Here is a 23481-nt window from a genome sequence, read left to right as displayed (position 1 = left end):
TAAACATTTTATAAGATGAACATTTTTAACTTTTAGGAGGTTTCATTTTTAACATTTTGAGTTAAACATTCAACTTTAACATTTTAATGTTTGGGAAGATTAAGTCCTTTGTGAATCATACATATGAGTCATATATATCATATATTTCTTTGTAGATGTATGAATTTATACATATATATATATTCCTTTCTACTTAAACAGAATGCATTAAACTTTATTTAACATTTTGGTGATGTGTTGGGGGCATTTCTTTGAACATAAACTCTTATCCCATGTAATAGCATCACCCTTGAGGATCACTCAGTATTGGAAAGCTACCATGTGTTGCAGATTTTCTGGAATGATTCCAATTTTAAAGATTCTCTCCTACTTTCTTTATTCTTATCAGATTACATTTCCTGGTTTTCTGTTCAGGTACAGTCACTATAGCTGAAAGGCTACTTGTCTTTACGATAAGTGGCTCCAAATAACAATGCAACAGGGAATCGTAACTCATGTGTTTGCCTTGCATGAATTAAAATGAAATAAAAATATTTTGCAGCTTCCTGTTTGTTACCCTTCAACCCTGATAAATAATTTTCTGCACAAATGCTTTCACTGGTAGTCCCACCCCTAGGGGTCTGTTGGCATGGTGAGAATAGGTAACCGAGGCCACAGGAGCTGAACTGGCAATGGTATCAACCTCTTGATCTGTAGCAAGGCTGGTGAAAACTTAGATTTCCTTAGGTCTCTCTCTTTTCTTTGACCTGGTGACGCTACCATCTTCCTTTTGACTTACATGGCAAAACCTGCATCCCTCCTGAGGAGTTTTTATACAAGAGGAGAACTGCCAAATCAGACAAACTAGCGTGATTATGATCTCCTTCCTCAAAATAATACTTCCTTTCTAAAGCCAGGCTCAGAAAATCTAAACCAACACAGGCCTCCAAACTCTAACCACAACCGTCTTCAAAAGGCATATGAGATGTTCCAGTTCTTAGCAGTCTGGCTACAGCTGACAGAGTCACCACCTGCTTAAGTGACTGAGACAGGAGGCTCCCTTCCAGGGGGTGATGTGGCTGGAACAAGTTTCATATACGAGGCCTCCCAGCTTATTGGTCCTGAACCTCAGATATTTGATTAACCAAGACGCCCCTATGGTTACTAATCGCTCTTAATACGAAGAGATGTCAACAAGCCTGTGAGTATCCAGTTGGTCTCCTCCTGAGTTTACTCACCTTAGCCTAGACAGGGAGCGGGGAGTGGGGACGTGCATGCTTCTATCGACGGGTGACAGTGTGAGTCTGGGAGAGTGTGAGCTGTGTGGGACTGTGTATGTGTTCGTGTGTGTATCATGTGTGCGTGTATGTGGTGTTCATGCGAATGGCCAAAGGGAAAGCAGAGAGATGGAGAAATGGAAGCACAGAAGGAAAAGAGACCCACAGAGCAACGGGCTTGTGTAAACACAGAGAGAGTGAGGGAGTGAAAGAAGCCAGGGGACGGGAAACAGGTGACCGAGGGCCAAGACAGAGAGCAAGAGCACAAAGAGAAGCGAGAGAAAAGGAGAGACTCAGAGGTGCTAAGTCTGCATCCTTTCTGGTGTTAAGGAATGCCCTTCGGGGGCTTCCTGGTGGTTCAGTGGCTAAGACTTCTCATTCCCAACGGGGGCCTGGGTTCGATCCCTGATTGGGGAACTAGATCCCGCATGCCGCAGTGAAGATCCAAGACCCCTTGTGGGACAACTAAGACCCAGTGCAGCCAAATATATGAAAGTGAAAGTCGCTCAGTCATGTCCGACTCTGTGTGACCCCATGGACTATACAGTCCACGAAATTCTTCAGGCCAGAATACTGGAGTGGGTAGCCGGTCCCTTCTCCAGGGGATCTTCCCAAGGGATCTTCCCAACCCAGGGATCGAACCCAGGTCTCCCGCATTGCAGGCAGATTCTTTACTAATTAAACCACCAGGGAAGCCCAGGCAAACATATACAAATAAATAAAAATAAATATTTTTTAAAAAAGAGACATGCCCTTTGGGGCACCACGCAGACTCCCCAAAGAGTAGTGTCATTCCCTTGTCACTTTTCTGTCTCCTCATCACACGGCTGCTGTCTTCCTGTCCCCTCTCCCCCCACACCCTCTCCCAAGCCGTGGTTCTTGTCTCAGCCCAGCCCTGGCTCCAAGCCCCGCCGCCCTGGGAGACGGTGCTGCACAGTCATACCCAAAACCTCACTATGGAGCCTGTGGTTTTATTTTTTTTAATTTCCTTAGCAACATCAAACAGAGTCACGCTCGTCCTCTGCTTGGGCAAGGCAAACAGTGGCTGCCCCAGCCTGGGTGTCACCTTCCAGGACACTCACAGTGGGTGTAGGGCAGGCGGCCTTGAGGCTGTGGTGCTGAAGAGTCAGGGGCCCGAGAACGAGAACCACGAAAACCAAGTCTGGTCTTTCATGTGGAGCCTTGACCAAGGAGCAGGGTTGACCTGGGAAGGGACACAGTCCCAGCAGGAGCCTGGTCAGGCCTGTGGGACAGGCCATATGCATCGGGACACAGGAGGGACCCAGGCCCATCTCCCCCGCAGATCTCCTGAGACTTGGAAATACAGGTTTCCCTTTTAGGCCAGCATTTGCTTTTTTTTCTTTTTTCCCCGAAGTATAAAATTAGATGTTCTTTTTAAAAATTATTACTGATGTATGGTTGATTTATGATATTACATTAGTTTTAAGTATACAATAGAGTGATTCAAAATTTTTATACTTTATACTCCATTTAAAGTTATTATAAAATATTGATACTATTCCCTGTGCTGTACAATATATTCTTATAGCATATTCATTTTATACACAGTAGTTTTTGTCTCTTAGTTCCCTACCCCTCATCCTTCTCCCCACTGGTAACCACTAGTTCTCTGTATCTGTGAGTCTGTTTCTGTTTTTATTATTAATATTCACTGGTTTGTTTTATTTTTTTAGATTCCACAGTGTGATAGCATACAGTAACTGTCTTTCTGTGACTTATTTCACAAAACATAATAGCCTTCAGCTCCAGCCATGTTGTTGCAAATGGCAACATTTCATTTATTTTCTTTTTTTATGGCCGTGTAAAAGTTCACTGGGCTTCCCTAGTGGCTCAGTGGTAAAGAATCCTTCTGCCAATGCAGAAGACCCAGGTTTGGTTCCTGGGTCAGGAAGATCCCCCAGAGAAGGACATGGCAACTCAACCCAATTTTCTTGCCTGGGAAATCCCATGGACAGAGGAGCCTGGAGGGCTATAATTCGTAGGTTGCAAGAGTCGGACATGACTTAGCAACTAAATAATTGTCCATTGTAGCCAGGGTTTTCTTTATGTACATCAAAAGGAGTTGCTGTAGATCAGTGGTTTCCAAATGGCTCCGGGGACTCCAGGGACTCCAGGGTCGGTGGATGTGGGTAGGTCAGTAAGCCTGGAGTCAGTGTCCTCTCTGCTCTGACCGGAGCCAACTCCTGTTCATGATTTACTTTTGTTTGATGACCACTAAGGGAAAGTGAGCCCCCTAAGCTGGACGATGTCAGCATCCCTGACAGATGCAATACTTCATGACTCACTTTCCTACTCCAGAGGGTGTCTTAGGGGACAGGAGGGAGGCTGAAGGGAGAAACTCACTGGGACTCTAGGACAGAGTTGGCAGTTACCTTTGGCAGAGAATAAGCCTCGTTTATTCATGCGATTAAGGTCTCTAGACTTTTCTGGGCCAGCCCTGAGCACTGCAAACTCACCCATAGAGGCTGATTTCTGGGGAGCAAGTCTCCTCTGTACACAGGCTGGAGGGGGTGGAAGGCTGCACCCCACCCTGAAGGACACAGTCTCATCACTCTAGAATTTCTGAGCTGGGAAAATCATGAGTTGACACAGTGTCTAGCCATAAGGGAAGTTTCTTCCTTGAAATCAGTGCTATCTTGATGATTACAAATGGTGCAAGAAACCAGGAGGAAACCCAGATGAGATGACTCTTTGGGTCAGAAGATCAGATTCAAGCGCCCTGGGATGGCAGTGACTGTGCCTCCCAGCCACTGGACTCAGCTGCGTCCTTCCACACCTCACTGGGACCTTCCCTCTTTGTCAACGAGCAGATATTATCCCTCAGGGTGTGTCATTGGCATTTGTCATTTCTGGGTTGCTAAGCTGCCCCTGCTCCCCCAGTGCCCACTGAACTAGCCAGTTGCATTTTCTGGAAGGATCAGAAAGCAGACAATCAATGGAAAAATCAACCATCCTGTGTTGAGTTCTCCTTGACTTCTCTTCTTTTTCTCTTGGATTTGGGAGCTTGGGGAGGGACCAGCCTACACGCTGAAGTGGGTGGGGAAGCATTCACCACCAGACTGAAAAGTGACCAAGTGCTCAAAAGCCAGGTGGATGAATCTGCCAAATCAGTGAAATGGCATCCTGTTCCATTTGGAGGGTACAGCAAACACAGATGTACAAAGCAGAGTGGTAATTACATCCACTGCAGAAGAAGATGCTAACTATTTAAAATGCCTCTCTGGCATCGATTCTTATCAGGGTATTTTGTGATGTTGGGTTTTACAAGCAGTAAACTTGTGTATTAAGTTATTTTTTTCCTTTCTTCTTAAAACAGTGCTGTGTCCACTGTGGGGGAAGGTGTGGGTAGGATGGATGGAGAAACTAGTGTTGATGTATATATACTATCACGTATAAAATAGATAGCTAGTGGGAAGCTGCTGTATAACACAGGGAGCCCAGCCTGGTGCTCTGTGATAACCTAGAGCAATGGGATGGGACAGGGCGAGGGAAGCTTAAGAAGGAGGGGATGTATATATATATATAATTATGGCTGATTCGCATTGTTGTATGGCAGAAACCAACACAACATTATAAAGCGATTATCTTCCAATTAAAACATAAAACTTTTCCAAAAATTGCTGTGTCCATATTTTTCCATGTAGCAGGTAATAGCTGGGGGAAGGAAATGGCAACCCACTCCAGTATTCTTGCCTAGACAATCCCATGGACAGAGGAGCCTGGTGGGCTGCTGTCCATGGAGTCACACAGAGTTGGACACAACTGAAGTGACTTAGCATGCATGCATGCATTGGAGAAGGAAATGGCAACCCACTCCAGTATTCTTGCCTGGAGAATCCCAGGGACAGGGGACCCTGGTGGGCTGCCGTCTATGGGGTTGCACAGAGTCAGACATGACTGAAGCAATTTAGCAGCAGCAGCAGCAGGTAATAGCTACGTTCCCTCCATGTCAGTCATCGGTTGCCTTCACCCCCTCAGCCTCAGTTCTCACACTGGAAAGTTCTTTACCATGGACATCTCTTAGCTAGAGGAATCACTTCATAACTGGACCATAGTTTATTCCTGTTTCCAGGAATAACCATCTCAGCTCTCTAGCCTGTGGGTGGTTTGCATACGTGAGTCATGAAAGTATGGCATTCCTCCAAAAGAAGCAGCCATATCCTTTCACCAGACCAGGGCCCTCATCTCCAAGCTGCTTGCCCCCCAACACAGCAGGGGGCACAGGGCCAGCCCCCTTGCCTCCCAGGACAGTGTGACTGCCATATGGAAATGCTCTGGTCGCAGCTTACCTTTATCAGACCCATTCTTGCTCTGCCGTCCTTCTTGCCCTTCCATGGAGGTTTTTCTGAGAGGCACTCTCTCATAAATCACTTGCTTCAAACTCCTGTTTCAAGCTCTGTTTCTGGAACCTTAACTAAACCAGTAGCACTCCATCCTTGTAACCTAAGTGTGCTCAGTCACTTCAGTCGTGTCCGGCTCCCTGCAACCCCATGGACTGTAGCCCTCAAGCCTCCTCTGTCCGTGGGATTTCCCAGGCAAGAATACTGGAGTGGGTTGCCATTTCTTCTTCCAGGGGATCTTCCCAACCCAGAAACTGAGCTTGCATCTCCTGCATTTTGGCAGGCACGTTCTTTACCACTGAGCCACCAGGGAAGCCCTAGATGCTTATATAATGGTCAACTATTTATTGACTTTGTGACCTCCCTCATGTACGAGAAAGTTCAACAAACGAATAAAACCGGTGTGAAGGACCTAAAGCCCCTCAGACTATGCTTCCAAATTCTCCTTGCTGAGCCTGGTCCCATCCCCTACCCTCCCTTGTCCAAACACTTCCCACCAGGGCTCTGCCCACAGTCTGGCTCTCCTGACCCTTCCCTCCTTTCAGATCCCCCTTTACCTTCTAGGGTGTTAACTTGTGCCCATTTCCAAAGCTCAGCTGTTTCTTTGTCACCTTATTCTTTGCTCTGATTCACTACTTGATCAGCATAAAGCCCAGAAGTTGATTTGGGGATATTTACTGAATTCTTCTTGGCCAGGCCAGCGGGGGCAGGGATGGGGTACAAATAGAAGCCATGGGGAAGGGATAATGAACCCACTTTCTAAGGAACAGTAAATATACTTCCTATTCACTGCCCCTTACAAAGTATTTTTGTCAAGTCCAATCAGGGTTTTTATCCTTCTCAGACTTTATGTGTTTGGATCTTTGTTCATATTCTCATGAAATAGTGAAATGTAATTCAGTTCGTTGAGTTCAACAGACCTAATTGGAATCTACTATGTCGCAGATGCCATTCAAAGGATCAGAAATAGCATCAGCCCTCAAGATGCTTATGGTCTGGGCAGAAGGACACAGATGGCAAATTCCCAAGTCACTCAGGCTCCATAGAAGCTCTCACTTAAGCAGAAAGGGGGCTCCAGAATATATCAGTTTGTTAGAATGGGGCTCTTGTGCCCTAGTTTTGATGACCATTATTTCTCTAGGAGGAGTGTCACTCCTAACATCTGGGGCAGCGTGTAGGGATGCCCCATGCATTTCAGAACATTTAGCAACCCTGATCCAGGTGCTAAAATGCTAGGAGAATCTTCCAACTCATTGTTTCAACAATCCTGGGAAAGGTCTTTACGCATTTCCATGAGCTTCCTGAGGGTACAGTGTTGTCTGATTGAGAACCACTGGGCCAAAGTGTGGATATAGAGCCCTTCCCATACACAGCTTTCCAAAAGACATGACCCTGGGAACTGACCAAGGCCAGAACAAAAGTGAGAAAGAGGGGATCGGACGCACTGGAATGAGTACTCAGGGAGCAGTCGGGTTGGCTGTGAATCCCCCAGGCCCCTCACCCAAGCCTAAGCCTGTGGGATTTCCAGAGGAGCCCTTGAGAACTTTGACAATGGTTTGATGCAGTTGGGACCCAGGGGCTGGCCTGTGACTCCATGAGCTAGAGTCTAAGTTCTGACGGAAATCTGAAGGCCAGAGGGGACTAAGAGTGTCGGAGGTGGTTGAGTGGGACCCCTGGCTCCCCAGAGTGCTCTATGCAAAATCGCTTCAGAGAAACACAATCAGCTTGCTTATTAGGCAGCAGATTATTTTGGCAATGGCACAGGTTTTAGAATTGCACCCACCCTCCAACCAATTCAGACAATTAGACCATATCAGTCTTCATTTAGATGAACAGCGCAAAGTTCTGTAATTAACATATTGTCGTCAACTGGACCGCCTGCCTGGACTGAAAAATGCAATGTGTAATTTTTTGTGACTGGCTTTCACTGAATGGGATGGGGAGAAAAAAAGTAAATTAGCCATAAATTTAGAGAGATGGCACATGGTGAAACTTTATGGAAACTGCAACATTAGCAGTCAGAGAAAAGGTCAGTTCCCAGGAACACATGAGAGGAAGATTTTACTTTCTGTGAAGCGCCACCAAATCCTATGAGCATAAAATATGCTAGTTTGAGCCGCAGATGTTTAAGGACAGGTGCTTCCAATTTTTCTAAGAGAGAAAGAAATGATATGAAGCCTCTGAGATCCTCTAGGCTCAAAAAGGCTTCACCAGTCTCTTGCCTAGGAGGTGATGGAAACCCATCAGAGCTGTCTGTGGTCCATGGAAATGACCTGCCAAGTGTCTTGATGGCAAGAATGCTGGGAGGTTTGTTGCTTTACTTTCGGTGTCTGGCCAGGGCTCCGGCTGCTAAAACAAAAGTCCACAGACTGGGTGGCTTAAGCAACACACACTTTTTTCCCTCGGTTCTGGAAGCTGGAAAGCCCAAGATCAAGGTGCCAGCAGGCTCAGTTCTTAGTGAGGGCCCACTTCCTGACTGGCAGACTGCCCATTTCTTGACGTGTCTTGATGTGTGGTGGAGAGAGGAAGCTCTAATATCTCGTTCTCTTCTTCTTCTATTTTTCTTGGCAGTGCCATACAGCTTGTGGGATCTTAATTCCCTGACCAGGAATCAGACCTGGGCCACCTGCAATGAAATGTGGAGTTCTTACCACTGAACCACCAGGGTTATAAGAACACTGAGCCATCTTGGGGACTGTACTCTCAGGATCTCATCTAAACTTATTTTCCTCCCAAAGGAATATTGACTGAAATAAAAACAATGTGAGAGGTGTCAGTTTCCATTTTAGTTGGGGGACTTATTGAGGACTATAGCCTGGGAGACAGTCTCTCAGGTAGCTCTGAGGAACTTCTCCAAAGAGGTGGGGTAGGGCAGAGGTCAGCATATATGTGATTTTGGAGAAGAGAGATGCGCAACCAGGCACACATCTCAGTAGATGCTGCTGCTAGTCATAAGAAACCAACATCCTAGTTAATGGCTTTGGTGCTTTTTTATGTATGGGAAGATGCAAGAACTGGGGTTCACAAATTTTCTCCTGAAAATAGCTAACTCCTTGAATACTTGTTTTGCCAGTTTTCTCAGAGCACAGAGTGCTTCATTCCTGATCTCCACCCTGAATTCCTTTTAGGATCTGTTGAAGGTCAGTGACTGCAGTAGCTAATGACTTAATTCTTGAAGAACCAGATGGCAAGGGACATTCTTTTGTTGGCAGGACCCACCTCCAAGTACCATCACATAGGAGGTTAGGGCTTCCACACAGGACTTTCAGGGGGAACATAAGCATTCATTTGATAGTGTGCACGTGTGCTAAGTCGCTTCAGTTGTACCTGACTCTTTGTACCTGACTCCTTGTGGACCATAGCCTGCCTGACTCCTCTGTCCATGGGCTTGTCCAGGCAAGAATACTGGAGTGGGTTGCTGTGTCCTCCTCCAGGGGATCTTTCCAACCCAGAAATTGAACCCACATCTCTTGTCTCCTGCATTGGCAGGTGGGTTCTTTACCACTTGCATCACGTCAGAAGCCCTCATTCCATCACACATGGTTACAATCTCGGGGCACAGTAAGGGACCCTCCGTTGGATGTTCTCTGTACTTCAGTTCTGTCAACACTCAGTTGAGAATGCAGTTGCACCTCTGTGTCTGTGAGTTCTGCATCCACGTGTTCTGCATCTGTGGAGAAAACCAACCTTGGATCAAAAACACTCAGAAAAATGGGGACTTCCCTGGCAGGCCAGTGGTTAAGACTCTGAGCTCCCACTGCAGGAGGCGTGGGTTTAATCCCTGGTTGCAGAACTAAGATCCCACAGGCTGCTAGGTGTGGCCACCCCCCGCCAAAAAAAAAAAAAAAAAATTCCAGAAAGTTCAAAAAGCAAAACTTGAATTTGCCAAGCAGCAGCAGATTTGGGCTTCCCTGGCAGTTCAGCTGGTAAAGAATCTGCCTGCAATGCAGGAGACACCGGTTTGATTCCTAGGTCTGGAAGTTCCCCTGGAGGAGGGTATGGCAACCTGCTCCAGTATGCTTGCCTGGAGGATGCCCATGGACAGAGGAGCCTAGCAGGCTACAGTTTATGGGGTCACAAAGAGCTGGACGTGACTGAGTGACTAAAGCACAGCACAGCAACTATTTCCGTTGTATTTCTATTTCCATTTCCATTGTATTTACACCTATTTACATAGCACTTACACTGTTAGTTATTCTAAGTAACTTAAAGATGATTTAAAATATACAAAAGAATGTATGAAGTTATACACAAATACCACACCATTTAACAGAAGGGACTTTAGCATCCTTGGATTTGGTATCTGAGGAGGATGAGGAGAGGGGCAAAGATCCTGGAACCAATCCGAAGTGGATATGGAGGGACTTGAATAGATGGATAAGACCGGGGCTGTTTCCTTTTGCACATGCCAGGCTTTCAGGAGACAAAGTGGAGAGAAGAAAAAGCCTGAGCAGCGGCATGATCAATGAGCGCTTTCAAGTATTATTTGTTAGGATAAGTGTGTCTCTATGTGTGTCTTGTTCTAAAAACAATTTAAGGTGGCTTGCAAAGATTAAAAAAAAAATTAGAAGTCACTGAGAGAGACAAGGTAAAAGACAACAGGGAAGGGATGAAATATATGGCTGAGTCTTAAAATAGAAGACAACGAAATCTATGTTGTCTCAGGAAGGGAAACTGCCCTGTTTTCTGGAAAGCCAGCGGCATTCTCTCCCATCTCTCTTTTAAATAAAGAGTTAAACACTGTTAGTCTCAATTTAGGGGACTGCATTTTGATGAGCTTGTTCTGTTTTGGTTTTTGTTTGGTTCCCTGACCTTAAATCTCCATTTCAATAAGAAAAGCAGGCTCCATCACAGCCAGTTGACAGTTTTCTTGTAACTGCCTTCCTCTAGGGATCTCTTGGTGGGGAACTTGGCAACTTGAGAGGGTAGCAGAGGAAGTCAAAGGTTAAGGAAAAATCAGACAGCCTGCACAATGCAGGAACTCAAAAACCAAAATTCTGGAAGGAATATCCATTTTACCTCTAGCACTTAAAGGGCTCAGGATTTAATTATTTTCTAATAGTAATAGTACTAGATAAGCATCCTCCACTAGAAATAAAAGCTTCATAAATAAAACAGGATTATCTAGATAATTGACTTGACTTTCTGCTTTGGCTGTGCAGGCGCAATGAAACAGAGTCATGTTTGTTCAATTCTGTGATATTTTTATTTAATGGAACAAAGACTATCTTTTCTTTTAACCCTAAGACTTGTTTGCCAAGATTATCTCTATTTAAATGCTGCGTATTAACAACCAATACCTCTGAAGTCTCATGTGGAATAGTCATTTTTAGAATTAAAAAAAAAGAAGAAGGAAGTTACACAAGTTTATTTTATTAATATTTGTCTAATGATCTTCTGGTAGGTCAAACGGTAAAGAATCTGTCTGCAGTGTGGGAAACCCAGGTTTGATCCCTAGGTTGGGAAGGTCCCCTGGAGGAGGGCATGGCAACCCACTTCAGTGTTCTTGCCTGGAGAATCCTATGGGCAGAGGAGCCTGGCAGGCTGAAGTCCATGGGGTCGCAGAGTTGGGCATGACTGAGTAACTAAGCACAGGGCAGCAGTGATCCTCTAATATCTAGAGTTACATCTAATTTCTTAGCCAAGGATGAAAGGATTTACTGCATTCTTACTCTTCTAATGTGGTTCCTCACTTTTCTTCCAAAAACATTCCCAAAGGGACCTTTGGCTCCACTGAAGTCTCTGGTGTCTCCAATTCAGATTCCGACACATCTCTGGCAGTGGGGAGGGGGACAGTGTTGGCAGGAAGTGCCAGAGAATTAAGTCCATTCCCTGCTCCTCCAATGGGACCAGTTAGGACCACTTGGGAGATTTTAGGTTCATGGAATCACTTGGGATCGGGACTGTCAAGGGCAGAATTGTGTCCCTCCAAATTCACATGCAGCCCTAAGCCCCAGGACCTCAGAAAGAACCTGTGTTCGTCAACAAAGTCTTTAAAGAGATGATTAGGTTAAAATGAGACTCTTAGGGTGGGGCCTATTCCAATATGAATGGGGTCCTGATAAGAAAAGATTTAGACACGTGGAGAGACACGAGGGATGTACACTCTCAGGAAAGGCCACGTGAGGACACAGCCTGAAGGCGGCCACATGCAAGCCAAGGAGCAAGGCCTGTGGAGAAGCCACACCTGCCCACACCTTGGACTTCTAGCCTCCCAAACTGTGAGAAATACACTTCTATTGTGTAGGCCACCTGGTCTGGGGTGTTTTTGTATGGCAGTCCCGGTAAGCTAATGCAGGTTTCCTCCATAAGGTCTTGTTTTTCAGCTGAAGTTCGTTGTGATTGTTCTCCCTCTCAACTCAGTTTTTTATACCATTCATTTAAAAATTAATCCTGAAAAGTTAAAGTTATTTTATTTAACTCATCATGATTTATGTTTTCTCTCCAATTCTTCATTCAGTCATTAATCAAGCCTTTGCTGAACACTTCTCTGTCTTGTTCTAAAGCATGTAGATCGCCATGTACTCTGGCTCAGCCGCAAGTCCATCACAGAATCAAATAAAGCCTAGGTCATTGTCAGGCTTGGAAAATACAACGGCCTTCTTTTTTTCAAGTCATCATTTTTCTGATTATCATGGTAATTAGAATTATTAATGAATTTGGAAAATAGAAAAATATAAAATAAGTCACTCATAAATTTCACTACTTGGAGAAAACTATTGTTAGGATTGAAGAATTTTCTTCAAATTTTAAAAATAGAAAAAATACTTTCTTGTGCTGTGAAATAGCTTTGTAAAGCAATTTCTGTAATAATAATCTTAACAATAATAATGTATGGATTTACTCATCTATTTTTACTGTTCACTTGTTACTGGACATCTGAACTTTGTTATTATTGCTGTTATATGTTAAGTAGCCTTGCTTATTAACTCTCCATATGAGTCTTTTAAAATTCAAATTCATTTTTATTTTATATTGAGTGTAGTTGATTCACAGTGTTATGTCCCCATACAAATCTCTGTTCAAATTCCTGATAATTTCCTTATGATGGATTCCAAGAAGGGATCACAGGAGATGAGTTTTGCCAATCTTAATATTTATTACCAAACTGCTACTATGGGGTGATTTGCACAAACCAGATGTGGTTTTTACTATAAAATAATTATGAACATGTTATAGGTCCTTCTACTCCTTAGATTTGATAATCTCAAACTTAAAAGAGGAAAAATCTTTATAAGATAATCAGAAACACCTGCATAATGTTGAAAAATTGACTACAAAAATTCAATTTTTTGTTATTGCATCTTGAATATGACATTATCATTAAGCTTGTCTTACTCAAGATGCATATTGAAAAATCGAGTGTTTATTTTCAAGTCTAGAATTTTAAATCTAGTCCAAAAGGAACAAGGAACTTTAGAAGCCACCTGCCAGCTTTATGGATGACAGAATTGCAGGCTAGAGAAGTGGCTTTCTTAAGGTCATGCAGTTACTAGTCAAAGATCTGGGGTTGGCATTCATGTCTCCTGGGTACCAGTCTTATAACCGCTCTTCCAAGGTGCAGGTTAAGATAGTGAATAGCAACAAACATATGATTTATTCTTAAAGAGTTCCAGCAGAGCTATCCCTAACTCAGCTGCTCACAAATGCCTTTCCAAGCACTTTCTGCTAATTGGTTAATTAGGAAAACAGTGGTTTTACAAATAAGATTCTGAAATAACGAGTATTTCTAAGTAAAAGGTACAATTGGAAATGATGGTCGTCCACTGCAGAAACTACCATAGCTTCTTTATGGGGAAAATGGGAACTTATTATCCTCCTTTAACTTGACTAACTGACCAGAGTCCTGTGCTTACCTCCCTTCTCCGGACTTTTGGAGCCAGTAACTAGCAAGAAATAAAGGATTGTTCTTTCTCATCTTGCAGTCTGGGAAATGTGGATTTGAATATCCAAGGAAGATGCGCAGGGCAAAATATTAGTCTTCTTTGCTAGAATGTAGAAACTAGAAGTAATTCTAAGAAAATAAGAAATTTCCGCTCCCAATGACATTCATCTTCCCCAGAAACTTCCTTCAGCTGATAGAGAAAAGAAAAAGCACAATCTATAGAATGTAATGTGAGCCATATCAGATCAGATCAGATCAGTCGCTCAGTCGTGTCCGACTCTTTGCGACCCCAGGAATCCCAGCACGCCAGGCCTCCCTGTCCATCACCAACTCCCGGAGTTCACTCAGACTCACGTCCATCGAGTCAGTGATGCCATCCAGCCATCTCATCCTCTGTCATCCCCTTCTCCTCTTGCCCCCAATCCCTCCCAGCATCGGAGTCTTTTCCAATGAGTCAACTCTTCACATGAGGTGGCCAAAGTAATGGAGTTTCAGCTTTAGCATCAGTCCTTCCAAAGAAATCCCAGGGCTGATCTCCTTCAGAATGGACTGGTTGGATCTCCTTGCAGTCCAAGGGACTCTCAAGAGTCTTCTCCAACACCACAGTTCAAAAGCATCAATTCTTCGATGCTCAGCCTTCTTCACAGTCCAACTCTCAAATCCATACATGACCACAGGAAAAACCATAGCCTTGACTAGACAAACCTTTGTTGGCAAAGTAATGTCTTTGCTTTTGAATATGCTATCTAGGTTGGTCATCACTTTCCTTCCAAGGAGTAAGCGTCTATTAATTTCATGGCTGCAGTCACCATCTGCAGTGATTTTGGAGCCCAGAAAAATAAAGTCTGACACTGTTTCCACTGTTTCCCCATCTATTTCCCATGAAGTGATGGGACCGGATGCCATAATCTTCGTTTTCTGAATGTTGAGCTTTAAGCCAACTTTTTCACTCTCCTGTTTCACTTTCATCAAGAGGCTTTTTAGTTCCTCTTCACTTTCTGCCATAAGGGTGGTGTCATCTGCATATCTGAGGTTATTGATATTTCTCCCGGCAATCTTGATTCCAGTTTGTGTTTCTTCCAGTCCAGCGTTTCTCATGATGTACTCTGAATATAAGTTAAATAAACAGGGTGACAATATATAGCCTTGACGAACTCCTTTTCCTATTTGGAACCAGTCTGTTGTTCCATGTCCCGTTCTAACTGTTGCTTCCTGACCTGCATACAAATTTCTCAAGAGGCAGATCAGGTGGTCTGGTATTCCCATCTCTTTCAGAATTTTCCACAGTTTATTGTGATCCACACAGTCAAAGGCTTTGGCATAGTCAATAAAACAGAGATAGATGCTCTTCTGGAACTCTCTTGCTTTTTCCATGATCCAGAGGATGTTGGAAATTTGATCTCTGGTTCCTCTGCCTTTTCTAAAACCAGCTTGAACATCGGGAAGTTCATGGTTCACATATTGCTGAAGCCTGGCTTGGAGAATTTTGAGCATTACTTTACTAGCGTGTGAGATGAGTGCAATTGTGCGGTAGTTTGAGCATTCTTTGGCATTGCCTTTCTTTGGGATTGGAATGAAAACTGACCTTTTCCAGTCCTGTGGCCACTGCTGAGTTTTCCAAATTTGCTGGCATATTGAGTGCAGCACTTTCACAGCATCATCTTTCAGGATTTTGAATAGCTCAACTGGAATTCCATCACCTCCACTAGCTTTGTTCCTAGTGATGCTTCCTAAGGCCCACTTGACTTCACATTCCAGGATGTCTGGCTCTAGGTGAGTGATCACACCATCGTGATTATCTGGGTCATGAAGATCTTTTTTGTACAGTTCTTCTGTGTATTTTTGCCATCTCTTCTTAATATCTTCTGCTTCTGTTAGGTCCATACCATTTCTGTCCTTTATCGAGCCCATCTTTGCATGAAATTTTCCTTTGGTATCTCTACATAATTTTAAATTTCCTAGTGGTCACATTAAAAAAGTAAAAATTAATTTCAGTCATCTATTTAACCCGATATATCCCTAACATTATCATGTCCACAGGTAATCAGTATAAAACTTACCATTTTTACATATTGGTCATATTAAGCCTTTGGAACCTGGCATGTATCTACAATTACAACTTATCTTAGTTTGGGAGTCACTACATCTCCAGTGCCCAGGAAGCCGTATGTGGCAGATGGCTTCCATATTGGATGGTGATTCTGCCCCATACAGCAGAATTCAGTCTCTGGTGGGTTCAGGCCTGCGGGTTTCATTATTAAAGTGAAAGAGTGTCTCAGATTAGAAAAGATAATATGGTCATTTTTATCTTTTTAAAACACATTGTCTAGCAGGCAATGTGTATAAGTTGTTATTAAAAAGTGGGTCTGGGAGACAGAGAGACACAATGGCCTCACCAAGGAGAAGAGTAGCAGGCAGGTCTAGAGCAGGATGCTGCAGTTGGCAGAGGGTTTTTCTTATCAGGGACTCACAGTCAGAGAAAGAAAATCTCCTTGTCCAGGGAGAGTTTCTTTTGTTTGCTTTTTCTTTTCTCTTTTAGCTGAAGGGAGTTCCGGGGGAAGATGAATGCCATTGGAAGCGGAAATTCTCTGCAATAAGGGGGAAGAAAAGAGAAGCCAAAAGCTTGCCCAGGCTGACACTTGCCTGCCGCCCCCTCCCAGCCCCAGCCCCGAGCAACAGTCCCAGCTTCAAAGGATTCAGCAAGTGTTCAGGCTCTGCTGCTTGGGGTTGCACGAGAGCCAGTCCTGGGAGAGTTGGCCGGGGCGGCCAGTGTAGCCTACTCATTTCCTTTCCTCTCTCTGGGGCCAGGGCTGGCTGCATGGAGAGCAACGGTGCCCAGAGTGGCCCTTGCTGATTTTAAAACCAGGTGTAACAAGGAAGGTCAGGGAGATCTAAGTGTTCTTTGTTCTGCAAGTAAGCAGGCCTTAATTAAAACTGAGATCGAGGAAGCTGGGAGAAGCCTGGAGACTACCATGCCCAGAGGAAGATCCCAAGAGACAGAGGGCCTTTCTCCAAGGTACACACGCCTAGAGAGAGGCCAACCTGGGCCTGGGATGTGGTTCTGACTGGCAGCCCAACTGTCCTGCCTTCTAAATCATGTAGCACCTGGGCAGAGACGTGGAACCTTTTCTGTGATTTACCTCTGAAGTCTCACTGCGTATTTGTGGGCGCTGGGGGTGGGGGTACGGAGAGGGAGGTCTGTCCACCGGAAGCCACGCCACCCAGACCAGCATATGGTGGTTCCCACAGCCACCAAAGGTGACACTGAATCCCAGATTTGCCACTTCATCACTCAGTAGATATTTATGGCGCCCCTCCTGTGTGCTAGGCACTGTTCCATGTTTGGGGGGTGAGGGGGTGGGACAGGACACAGCTGTGAGCAAAATGGGCAGAGAACCAGCCTTTGCCTCCCCACTAGTGAGGAGAACAGATAACGTGCAAAGTGAGTAAATTACAGGGTAGGTTAAAAGGTGACAAGTAGGGAAGGGAGACAAAGAATACAAAGAAGAAAAATTCCTATAGGGTGGTCAGGGAAGGCTTCAATGAGGAGCTGACGATTGAGTACAATCTTCCTAGACAGGAAATGTTTAGGCAAACTCCTTATTCTTTTGGACTCATAAAATAACAGCAGTAATAGTAATAATAATAGATAAATCTATTTAAAGTGTTTCCTCTGTACCTTTTAAAGGTCTTTATACACATGAAACTCAAGCTCCATAATTCTATGAAAAAGGTACTATCAATAACCCCATTTTACAGAGTAGAAAACAGAGGCAGAGGAAAGTGAAGTGGGTTTGCCTAAGGCTTCACAGTTAACCACTTAGGAAAGCAGGTAGACTCCAGAGCCTGCCTCTTTCTTGTTAGCCCTAAAAGGGGTGGTCTTAAACCAAGTTCTCTTCAGTCCTTCTCGGTTTCAATGAGGAAAACCAAGAGGAAGTGTCTGCAAGCCCGTGGCTTGTGATTTATCTGGGTAGGTTGCTCTTGCTGCTTCCATTTCTGTCTCCAAAGTTGAATGACTGAAAGCTTTTCAAACATTTGTTTCTGAAGCATCATGCTGTACTTAGCCGAGAATATAGAGTGGCATCAGATGTGAGTGTGTGTGCGTACTCAGTCATGTCTGACTCCTTGTGACCCCATGACTGTAGCCTACCAGGCTCCTCTGTCCATGAAATTCTCCAGACAAGAATACTGGAGCAGGCTGCCATTTCCTACTCCAGGGGATTGTCCTGACCCAAGGATCAAACCCACGTCTCTTGCATCTCTTGCCTTGGCAGGCGGATTCTTTACCATTGCACCACCTGGGCTTCCTCACTGGATGTGAGGCCAGTCCTAAAAAGCAACTTTTCTCTTTGGGCAGAAAGAAGCAAACTTGTTTTACAAGGTAAGCGGGACAAGATGCCACCAAAAGGCTACTCAACCCAAGTCCAAGGAGGTCAGACCCCTTGGGGGTGTTTAGGAGATCTGGCAAGACTCGTTCACTGGCTTAGGTGGGGGTCTTTGGTAGTGGTGAGAGGGGGTGGGTACATTTCACAGATGAGAACAGCATAGGTATGAAGTGAGATGCAGCAAGGCATGCCAGGAGAGTGGCGAATTTGTGTACTTGAAACGCTATTCTGATGTCTGTTTCCCAGAGGCATTGAGATTAAAAAGTACAAAATTTCTTCCAATTCCTGATTATCTCTTCTAGTTTAGGTGGCTAGAAAGCTAAATAATCAACATCAACAAACCAAAAGTAGTCTCCAGCTGGTTTGACTTCCTAATCCCATTGGACATGCATCATCTTGACCAGGTGGGAAACCATTGTGGAAGGCGAGCACTCACATGGTGGAGAAGGAAGAGCCTGGAAGGCGGAGCACAGATAGGTGAGTCCTATATGCCTCGTTATCTAAACTGTGACCTTGGGCATAGCTTCTCTTTGTCTTAGCTCCCACATTCTGTAATCAGCGGTCCCTAAACTTTATGGCACCAGGGTCCTGTCCTATGGAAGACAATGTTTTTCCACAGGGCCGGGGCAGGAGGGTGGTTTCAGGATGATTCAAGTGCATTACATGTTCAGCTCCACCTCAGAGGCATTAGATCTGACGGTTGGGGACTCCAGTCGTAAATGGAGGTTGTATTCTCTTCTGTCTCCTAGAGTTGTTTAAGGACCAAGCAAAGTAGCCCAGGCTTAGCAGACGCTGTCAGCGCTGTACCCAGGCCTCCTTAGAGCCCTTTGACTGGTTCTGTGTGCCTATCCCCCAGTTTCTTAGCGTTGTGCTTCCAAAGGCTCCAAGCTGAGACCGCCTTTGGAGGATGGTCCTTGGGCTGCTGGAGCTGCTTCTCCCAGCCCCTGACCAGTTTCTCCTGGGAGCATCTCCATTGTAAATCACTTGCCCATTAACCTTCTCCTGAGTCCACATCTGAGGGACCCCATTGAAGACAATTTATGAGCATTTTGAAAATTTACAAGTGAAATATAATGTGAGAAATTGCCTTTTGAAATCACTGCAGAACTGACTGCAAATCTTCCATCTCTAAAGTACTGGGGTCAGGACAGAACAAAAGTTAAAAATGTGACCTGAAGCTAATTGTTCCATAACGTGCTCAGCACTATCGGCCTCCATGTGCTGTCCCAACAACTGGGAGCTTTCATCTTCCTGGGTCTCAGGGGACCTCCTCCACTGCTCTGTCTGCTAAGTCGGCACCATTTTCCACCCAAGGATCATCAGCATGTTCCCACTCCACTCCCTGTGTGACCTTTCTCAGGACTCCAGAAGAAAGGCAAAGTCCTGAGCCTAGGCCAAGGGCCCAGACTAGATTCCCTTTTGAGAGCTGTATCAGGAAGGAAACTGTCAGGGGGGCAAATGGTTAACCCAGATTTTTGATTAACAAAATGTAAATAGAAACGAAGGCCATTTTGTTATATCACCAGATTTAGTACTTTTCACAAGGAACACATTTGTTGTTGTTGCTCAGTCACTAAGTCATGTCTGACTCTGTTACCCCATGGACTCAGCATGCCAGGCTCCTCTGTCTTCCACTATCTCCTGGAGTTTGCTCAGATTCACATCTATTGAGTCGGTAACGCTATCTAACCATCTCATCTTCTGCTGTGCTCTTCTCCTTTTACCTTCAATCTTTCCCAGCATCAGGGTCTTTTCCAACCAGTTGGCTCTTTGCATTAAGTAGCTGAAGTATTGAACCTTTAGCTTCAATCATTCTGGCGAATATTCAGGGTTGATTTCCTTTAGAATTGACTGGTTTGCTCTGGTTTGCTCTCCTTGCTGTCCAAGGGACTCACAAGAGTTTTCTCCAGCACCACAATTCAAAAGCATCAATTCTTCGGCACTCAGCCTTCTTTATGTTCCAACTCTCACATCCGTACATGACTACTGGAGAAACCATAGCTTTGACTATACAGAACTTTGTCTATGCTTTTTAATATGCTGTTTAGGTTTGTCATAACTTTCCTTGCAAAGAGCAAGCAACTTGGAGCACATACACACAGGCTTAAAAAACATGTCCTCAGAATTCAAAATCTTGTTTTGGTATCTTTCTTATGGCTGAGTTTCCACACGTTGGTGACATCCATCTGAGTCTGGGAGCAGGACCGACCCATCACCATGTTCAGATTCTCAGTTTTCATATTCATTAAGTGGGTACATTTCTACTCCCATATAAACTCAGATCACTTTAAAGACATTAATAAATAATCAAACTCACCTCAGGAGACCCAGCAGCCTGGTTTTTCTAGTGGCCAAGTTTTTCATGCTCTGTCTTGTATGCCTCTCATGCCAATAACCAGAGAAATCATACATGTGGTTGCGTATTTGTGTATGTCAGCACTTCCTTAAGTCATGGTGTCCAGCCTGGCCCTCTTGGCTTCCATAAGACAGGGTGGGATTAATCTGGAATTAGACCCATCCAGGGGGCTGAAGGAGGAATGGGAGTGGCAGAGGGGGCCAGGCAAAGATAGCTGAGACCAGGAGGGAAGCCAGAGAGAGGTTGAGCCTGCTGCTGCTGCTGCTAAGTCGCTTCAGTCGTGTCCGACTCTGTGCGACCCCATGGACTGCAGCTTATCAGGCTTCTCTGTCCATGGGATTGTGGTTCCCAATCCTGGTGGGACATCAGATTGGGAACCTGCATGTACACAGATGTACAGACTCTGAACCACCATGTGCTTCATTCCAACCCAGCCAGGTGAGGCTTTGGCACCAGAGAGGTCTAGTCTAAGATTGTTCCTTGTTCCAAGAGGTTGGCAGGACTTAAGGGCAGGGGATCCAGAACCCAGCTCTTAGGACTTCTATCACAGACAGGGTTGTGGGGAAGAATGAGTGAGTGTTCAGGGTAGAGCAGAGCAAGGAGCCTGGTAGATGATGCCAAGGGCATAGAAGAGCAAAGCACAGATGCCCACCTAGGAAACAGGCAGTTGGCACAAGTCAAAACAGAGCCCAGGGCAGAGCTGTTCACATCCCTCCTGGCTTCTACAAGCCAGGCTAAGACTGAAGCTTTCCAGGGGAACCAGGCAGGGATGGGCCATAGCCACACTCAACCCCAGGTCCCCCTAACTTCTGGTTCAATGGCTCCATTAACTGAAGCCACCAGAACCAAATAGCAGAAAATTCTAATTATCTGCTACTAAACCTCAGCCTGCCTTAGGGAACCAGAAGGTGTTTGTCATGTCAATCTTTTCTGGGGGCTACAGAAACAGAAGAAATGGGCTAGATGTTTGTGAAACATTTACCGAGCATGAATCTGGTAAAGGGGTATAGAACACTCAACTGGCAAACTCAATAAACAGATCACTTATAAAGAAAAGTCAAAGAGCATCTTTCTCCTACTGGACACATCCAACACCGTGAAAGGAAATGTCAAAATCTCTAGGTTCTGTTGGAATGCTGTCGTAGAAAATATAGACTGAAATTGGTGGGCCTCTGGCAGGGTCTATTCCGTGTTTTGGTTATCTGGAAACCCTGCTGAATTGTAGTGAGCAGATATAATTTTGGATCGGGGCCAGGGGGTCAGGAAGCCTGGCTAGGTTCCAGTCCTATCTCTGTTACCAACCAGCAGGTTTCCTTCAATGACCCACTTCAACTTACTGCTGTAGGATGAGGATGTTGTCCTAGAAGATCTCCAGGATCCTTTCTAGCTCTAAGAATGCATGATTTTATAACATAAATGGGGCACTGTCGCTAAAGCCAGCTGATATTCATTTGAACTTAAAATCATTCCGATGGGTGTTTTCAGGCTTGGGGGGTGGCCTGCCATGCACTTGCCAGAACCAGATTGCCTTCTTCCAAACCCCAAGTCCACACGAGCTTCGTGGCCTTGGGGAGTCATTTAGAGTCTCCAGGTTGGACAGATGGTGCAGAATTTGGTGCCACTGATAATAAAGTTTGGTTGGTATCTGGCTGGACCTTGCAGTAAAGAAAACATCAAATATTTTCTTTCCCTTTTTAGCTGGATGGAGCTCAGTTCAAACACAGAGATGGAAACTCCAAATGAAGACATGAGTATTTTAATTGTCTGTCAAGAACATTAAAACTCCTCCAAGGGGTGCTTCAGACCTGGAACTCCTGGCATCAGCCCGAGTCCGGGCTGTCAGAACAGCCTCTGAAACCTGGCTTTGGAGACTCTGGGGAGAAGCAGGACAACTCCCATGTGGGAACTGTCTTGTGGAAAAACTGGTTTCTGGCAGCAGCATCTGACCCCACGTCAAACATTTGCTGCTCTCCTTCAAAAAAAGAAAAAAAAAGGGGGGGGGGTGTGGGGGTGGGGAGGGAATAAAGTAAAAAAAGTTTTTCTTTAAAAAAAAATGTTATTGGACTATAGTTGATTTATAGTGCTGTGTTAGTTTCATGTGTCCTGCAAACTGAATCATTTATACATATACATATAGTCACCCTTTTCTGGATCATTTTTCCATATAGGTCATTTCAGAGCATTGAGTAGAGCTCCCTGTGCTATATAATAGGTCATCATTAGCTACCTATTTTGTATATAGTGGTGTGTATATTGATCCCAATCTCTCAATTTATCCCTCCCATCTTACCCTCTTATAAGTTTGTAGTATACATGCGTTATTCTATTTCTGTTTTGTAGAAACATAAGTTCATTTGTAACCTGTTTTTAGATTCCACATGTTAGCAATATATATTTGTTTTTATCTGATTTTGCTTAACATGACAATCTCTAGATACTTTCTTGTTCCTGCAAATAGCATTGTCTCATTCTTTTTCAGTTCAGTTCAGTCATTCAGTCGTGTCCGACTCTTTGTGACCCCATGAACTGTAGCATGCCAGGCCTCCCTGTCCATCACTAGCTCCTGGCACTTACTCAAACTCATGTCCATAGAGTTGGTGATGCCATTCGACCATCTCATCCTCTGTCATCCCCTTCTCCTCCTGCCCTCAATCTTTCCCAGCATCAGAGTCTTTTCCAATGAGTCAGTTCTTTGCATCAGGTGGCCAAAGTATAGGAGTTTCAGCTTCAGCATCAGTCCTTCTAATGAATATTCAGGACTGATCTCCTTTAGGATGGACTGGTTGGATCTCCTTGCAGTCCAAGGGACTCTCAAGAGTCTTCTCCAACATCACAGTTCAAAATCATCATTCTTTTTAATGGCTGATTAATATCCCATTGCATATAAGTATTGCATCTTCTTTATCCATTCATCTGTTTTCAGTTTGATATAGTCCCACTTGTTGACTTTTGCTTTTGTTGCCTTTGCTTTTTGTGTCAAATCCAAAAACAAAACCATTTCCAACACCAATGCCAAAGAGTTTACTGTCTATGTTCTCTTCTTTATGGTTTCAGGTCTTATATTAAAGTCTTTAACGGATTTTGAGTTAATTTTTGTGTATGGTGGAAGATAGTGGTCCAGTTTTGTTCTTCTGTATGTGGCTGTCCAGTTTTCCCAACATTTTTTATTGAAGAGACTGTCCTTTCCCCCATTGTATATTCTTGACTCATCTGTCATAAATTTGCCGTGTGTGTGTGT

The 23481-nt window shown here is 44.5% G+C and overlaps 1 long non-coding RNA gene across 3 annotated transcripts; it reads left to right on the top strand.

Annotated features, from left to right (window-relative positions):
• Positions 1 to 318: 318 nt before the first annotated feature.
• LOC147344358 (uncharacterized) lies at positions 319 to 22236 on the top strand. 3 transcript variants are annotated; one of them, XR_015155559.1, is made up of 4 exons: positions 319 to 1180; positions 8189 to 11901; positions 18190 to 18364; positions 21942 to 22230. It is a non-coding gene; the product is annotated as an uncharacterized LOC147344358 (long non-coding RNA). The 3 variants fall into 3 exon arrangements; XR_015155557.1 differs by lacking the exons at positions 319 to 1180; positions 8189 to 11901 and adding exons at positions 14630 to 16518; positions 17777 to 17883 and having other exon boundaries at positions 21942 to 22236; XR_015155558.1 differs by lacking the exons at positions 319 to 1180; positions 8189 to 11901 and adding exons at positions 16525 to 17472; positions 17777 to 17883 and having other exon boundaries at positions 21942 to 22236.
• Positions 22237 to 23481: the final 1245 nt, after the last annotated feature.

This window comes from Bos grunniens, chromosome 26 (assembly GCF_055505025.1).
Source record: "Bos grunniens cultivar Pamir isolate PY7600 chromosome 26, Bosgru_T2T1.0, whole genome shotgun sequence".
NCBI lineage: Eukaryota > Metazoa > Chordata > Mammalia > Artiodactyla > Bovidae > Bos > Bos grunniens.
Note: the sequence above shows the minus strand (reverse complement) of the source record. Positions and strands in the feature narration are given on the sequence as shown.